The 6,000-nt window shown below is 37.5% G+C and overlaps 1 protein-coding gene across 1 annotated transcript in view; it reads left to right on the forward strand.

Annotated features, from left to right (window-relative positions):
- The window catches only part of DYNC1LI1 (dynein cytoplasmic 1 light intermediate chain 1), a 44,187-nt gene extending 38,515 nt beyond the window's left edge, over positions 1-5,672 (forward strand). Inside the window, exon 14 of the transcript XR_015256011.1 lies at positions 1,058-5,672. The gene's annotated coding sequence lies outside the window, so the exon portion shown is untranslated. The remainder of the gene's footprint in view (positions 1-1,057) is intronic.
- The last annotated feature ends 328 nt before the right edge of the window (positions 5,673-6,000 follow it).

Raw genomic sequence — 6,000 nt, forward strand, 5'->3', positions numbered from 1 at the left:
AAGTGTTAAAATAACATGAGAGGGTAATGATTTGTTTCAAGGTGGGAAAAACTTAGGTTGTTCATGGGCACGGAAAAACTAATTTGTAAAAACATTTTGTTTGAGGAAATGGAAGATGAAAAATGCCTCTGATAGAATCTTTAGTCTGGAAAGGGTTCTGCAGTCATGGTGTTATAAAGACCAGTTTTTCTGAACTAGTACTTTAAGTAAAACTAGTGACAAAGAAAATGGCTGCCTGTGCATCATGTCTGCTGTGTTTGCATGTCTAGACCAACTCATTTTTCTCTGTGTGACATTGGAGGTGTACTAGAATATCCTTGGAATTGAGTCATTAGCTGAAATAACTGTCAGTGTTCATTTTATATGGTATTCAGTTTTAACTAATCTAAAACCTTGTGTTTACCCTGTTTAAACCTTAAACCAATTTTTGACCCTATTTTTTGCAAGGAAATTTGTTTTTAAACTATTTAATTGTTTTTGTTTTGTTTTTAAGCAGTTTTTATTGAGGTATACAGTACAGAAAAGTGTACAAATTCAGGTTATGTGGTTTGAAATACCTCTTAATCAGCGCCACGATCAAGAAAGATGTTACTGGCATCCTGTGTTCTTCTGTGTGCCCCTCATTAGTACCCCTGCCTGCCAAGTGACCACTATCCCAACTTGCACAGGCATAGATAAGTTTTATTTATTTATAATCTTTATGTAAATGGAATCTTAGAGTTTATATTCTTTTTGTGAAAGGTTTCTTTCAGTATTAGTTCTGTGACACATCAACAAATACATGTAGCAGTAATTATCCATTGTCATTGCACCATAATACTCCACCATGCAAATACACTACAATTTATCCATTATGCTACTGATGGAGGTATATCACTTTCCTATTGCTGCTGTAACAAGTTACCAAATTTCAGTTGCTTCAAACACTACAGTTTTATTATTTTACCATTCTGGGGGTCAGAAGTCCAACATCAGCCTAACTTGGGCTAAAGTTAAGGGGTCGGCAGGGCTGGTTTCTTTTGGAGGCTCCAAGGAGCATCTCTTCCTTCCTTTCTAGCTTCTAGAGGCTGCTCGCATTCCTTGGGTTCCTGGTCCCTTCTCCATCTTCAAGACATGGCATCTTCAACCCGGTGCTTCCGTCACATCACTTCTCGCCCTGAACCTGCTACCTCCCTCGTGCCAGCATCCGTGTGATTAACTTGGGTCCACCTGAGCAATCCAATGTAAGCTCCCTCAACACCTCACTCACTCTCCTTACTAGCCTGGTTTCTGAAGAGAAACTGGATATAATTCTTATCTTTGCTTCTCCATAGATTTTTTTTTTCCTTTGGCTTCTTTCAAGATTTTTTGTCGTGCAGTTTGATACACCTAGGCATAGTTTTTGGGGATTTATCCTTAGTGTTCTATGAACTCTCTGGATCTGTGGTTTAGTGTCTTGACATTAATTCGGGGGAAATTCTCAGTCGTTACTGCTTCAAAGATTTATTTTGTTCTTCTGTATTATGTATATGTTACATCTTTGTAGTCTTAACAGTTTTAGAATATTCTATTCCATCCCTCCACCCCCGCCCCCCACCTCTGGCCTTTTGTTGCATTGCTTTTTCGTTTGGGAAGTTTCTTTTAACATATACTGTCACTCAGAGATTCTTTCCTCAGTCATGTCCTGTCAACTAATTAGCCCACAGAAAGCATTCTTCATTTCTGTTTGTTTGTTTGTGTTGTTTGTTTGTTTGAATCTCTATCATTTCTTTTTGGTTCTTTTTTAGAATTTCCATCTTTCTGCTTATATTACCCATCTATTCTTACATGTTGCCTACTTTTTTGTTAGGGCCCTTAGCATATTAATCATAGTTGTTTTTATTTTTTATTTTTTTTATTTTTTTTTATGTTTATTTATTTTTGACAGAGAGACAGAGCATGAGCAGGGGAGGGACAGAGAGAGAGGGAGACACAGAATCCAAAGCAGGCTCCAGGCTCTGAGCTGTCCGCACAGAGCCCTACATGGGGCTCGAACTCACAGACTGTGAGATCATGACCTGAGCCTAAGTTGGATGCTCAACTGACTGAGCCACCCAGGCACCCCAGTCATAGTCATTTTTCAATTTTTGGCCTGATAATTCATCATCTCTGCCATATCTGAATCTGATTCTGACGCTTGCTCTGTGTCTTCAAACTACTTTTTGCCTTTTACTATGCCTTATAATTTTCTGTTGATAGCTGGACATGATGTACTGGGTAAAAAGAAGTCCAGTGAATAGACCTTTAGTAATGTGGTGGTAAGATGTTGGGGAGAGGGAAAGCATTCTGTAGTCCTATGATTAGGTCTCAGTGACCCTGTGCCCGTGGGCTGTGAACTTCACAAGTGCTTCTCAGTCCCCATCTCCACCCGCAAACCCCTACCCCTTAGGTGGGACTGGATGGCTGGATGGGGATCACCAGGGAATTTTTCTCTGATTTTTTTCCCTTCGAGATCCTGATAGAACTCCTGGAGGTAAAAGTCACAAAAGTGGGGGATTCCCCTAGACCAGGGATTTTTAGCTCACAGAATTGTCTACTCTGAGCCACCAGCAGCTTGTCAACTATAGTTCAGGCTTTCCTACCCCGGTACTGTCTCCCTCAGAGGTTTCTGCTTGGGAGTTTCTAGTTAAACAAGTTGTTCTGTGTCCACTTGCCAGTTTCCAATTTGGGGGACAAGGATTGGCCCTGGGACCTCACTTCTCTGACAAATCTAAAAAGAGTTGTTGAATTTTCAGTTCAGCATTTTGCTTGTTAGGGTGGAAAGATGACTTTCAAACTCCTTACTTGTTGGCTTGGAAACTGGAAGTCTGGTTTCACCCTCTCAAAATCCTAATCACATCTGCAAAGTCCCTTTGCCTAATAAGGTAACATTCACAGGTCCCAGGGATTAGGATATGGACGTCTTTGTAGGACCATATTTAGGCCTACCTATAGGATGTTTGGGTGACTTTTAATTTTTCAATTGCTATTGTGAGTTGTGCTGTTACGAACACTCTCAAATGTGCTTTGTGGAAAATAAGTTCTCATTTCTACTAAGTATATGTGTAGATGTGGATTGCTGGGTCCATGGGCTATGTGTATATTCAGCTTTAGTAGATAATGCCAAACAGTTTTATATTTGCAAAATATATATCTAAAGAGTCTAGTATTCACATTACATAAAGAATTCTTACAACTTAATGGTAAGACCGGTAACCTAATGTGAAAATGGCCAAAGGATTTGAATAGACATTTCTCCGAAAAAGATACACAAATGACAAGCACAAGAAAAGATGCTTATTCTTATTAGCAGGTGAAGAAATGCGGATCAGAACCACAGTAAGGTACCACTTCACAGCCAAAACAAAAAATGAGTGTTGGCGAAGATGTGGAGAAATTAGAACATCATACGTCACTGGTGGGAATGTAAAATGTAATACCGGCAGCCACTTTGGGAAACAATGTGGTGGCTCCTCCTAAGATTAAACATAGTTACCTTATGACCCAGCAATGCCCCTCCTAGATACATACCCCACAGACTGAGAACATTTGCCATCACAGAAACTTGTATCCAAATGGTTACAGCAGCATTACTCATAATAGCCACATGGCGCAAACAACCCAAACATCTACCAACAAATGGATAGACAAAATGTGGCATAGCCTACAATGGGATATTTTTCAGCTATAAAAAGGAATGAAGTATTGATACATGATACAACATGGGTAAACCTTGAAATCATACTGTTAAGGGAAAGAAGGTAGTCACAAAATGTCACGATATAGGATTCCATTTGCATGAAATGTCCAGAATAGGCAAATGCATTGAGACAGAAATAGTGGTCTATTGTTAATTTTAGACATTCTGGCAAGTATACAGTAGGACCTCGTGGTGGTTTTAATTGTATTTCCTTGATACCTAATGCATGTTTTATGTTTATTGGCCATATAGATACCCTCTTTTGTAAAGTACCTCTTTAAGAATCTTAAGAGTCTTGTCCTTTTTCTTTTTCTTTTTTGGCGGGGGGAGGGAGTAGGGGGGAAGATGAGGGGGAAACTATCTGACTTTTTCTTACTTATTCTTTACATATTCAGGATGCTTGTTCTTGTCAGATACATATTGTAAATATCTTCTCTCATTTTGTGGTTTGCCTTTTCTCTCTCTGGTATCTTTTGATGAGTAGGAGTTATTGATTTTAATATTCCATTTGTCAGCTTTTCTTTATGGCTGTCGCTTTTATCATCTGTTTTGAAGAAATCCTTGCCTACCCTCAAGGTGATGATATTCTATAATTTTTTTTTTCTAAAAGATTTGTTGTTTTACTTTTCTACAATCCTAGGATTGATTTCTCTGCATGGTATGAAGTAGGGGACAAGATTCTTTTTTTTTTTTTTTTTTTTTTTTAAACTGTGGGTGTTCAATTAATTCAGTACCATTGTTGGGAGACTCATCCTTCTTCACCTTGCTGTAGTCCCCCCTTGGTCATAATTTAACCGTCCATCTATGTATACTTCTGTTTCTGGGCATTCTGTTCTCTTCTATTTGCCAGTTTGCCTAGACTGTACTGATACTACAGCCTCAGTTTCTGTCCTTTATCTGGTAACCTAAGGCCTCCGGTATTGTTTCTCTTTAAGATTGTTTTTGCTATCCTTGACCCTTTGCATTTCCATTTACTGGTCCATTGCCCCCCCCCCCCCCCACACACACACACACACCCTACATTTTGATTGACATTGCATTGAATTTATAGATCAATTTGGGGATAACTGTCATCTTTAAAACATCTTCCAAACTGTACACAGAAATATCCTTCCACTTATAAAGGTTTCCTTCAATTTCTCCTAGCAATATTTATATTTTTCAATGTATCCTCTTGCACCTCCTGTTGGTACATTATTTTTTCCACTGAATTTTTTCGATGCTATCGTAAATGGCATCCTTTTAAAGTTTCATTTTATTTGTTGCTGGTGTATAGAACTGCATCTTTGTCATATTATCCAGAAACCTTATTCAAATTCCTTTATTAATGTAATGGTTATGTGTAATTTATTATGTATTTTTCTACATAGAATTATGTCATCTGCAAATTATGAGTCTTATTTCCTCCTTTTTAATGTTGTCTTGCTTTATGACGCCTGTACCCCAGTACAGAATACTGTTGAACCAGTGAGAGGAAGCATCTTTATCTTGTTCCCCACCTCAGAATGAAAGCTTTTAATATTCCACTATTAAGTCTGTTTACTGCATGCTTTTTGTAGATACTCTATCAAAGAAAGAAAGTTCTCTTCTTTCCTAGTTACTTTATATCATGAGTTTTATCATGAATGAGTGTTGAATTTTATAAAATGCTTTTTTCTTTATTGAGATAATCATTTTCTTTTTTTTTTTTTCTGTTAATGGTATCATTTACATTACCTTTTAAAGATATTAAGCCAACTTTGTATTCCTGAAATAAATCTAACTTGATCCTGATGTATTAGTTTTGTTATATTGCTGGATTTGGTTTGCTAACATTTTATTAGGATTTTGCATTCTGCACCTGAGAAAGATTGGCCTGTAATTTTCATTTCCCATCATGTTTTTGTCAGTGTTTGATATCAAGATTATGTTGACCTCATAAATCAAGTTGGGAAGTATTTTCTTTTTGTATTCTTTGTAAAGACTTTGTGAAAGATTGGTGTGATACTTGTCAATTTTGTTCCTCAAAACTATCAGACATCAATTTACAAGGCCCTTTGTGGAACTTAACAATAGCACAAATGGTAATATCCATTACAGTTTTCTTATTTGGGCTTCATTTTTTAGAAAAACTACTTTTTCAGGTTGCAAAATACTGGGATATGGAAGTTCCTCCTTCCCGTAACACCTTTTCAGTGTCCTTACCAAATAGTTCTCTATGCTGAAATAGGATTACAGTCAGTGACATCTGGGAACTCTTGCTGAATATGTAGGACTTAACCCTGTGATCATAATTATTTCAGGGACTTTTAGGAAAACATGTA

This window comes from Puma concolor, chromosome C2, assembly GCF_028749965.1.
Source record: "Puma concolor isolate L17-30 chromosome C2, mPumCon1.1.hap2, whole genome shotgun sequence".
NCBI classification, from domain to species: Eukaryota; Metazoa; Chordata; class Mammalia; order Carnivora; family Felidae; genus Puma; species Puma concolor.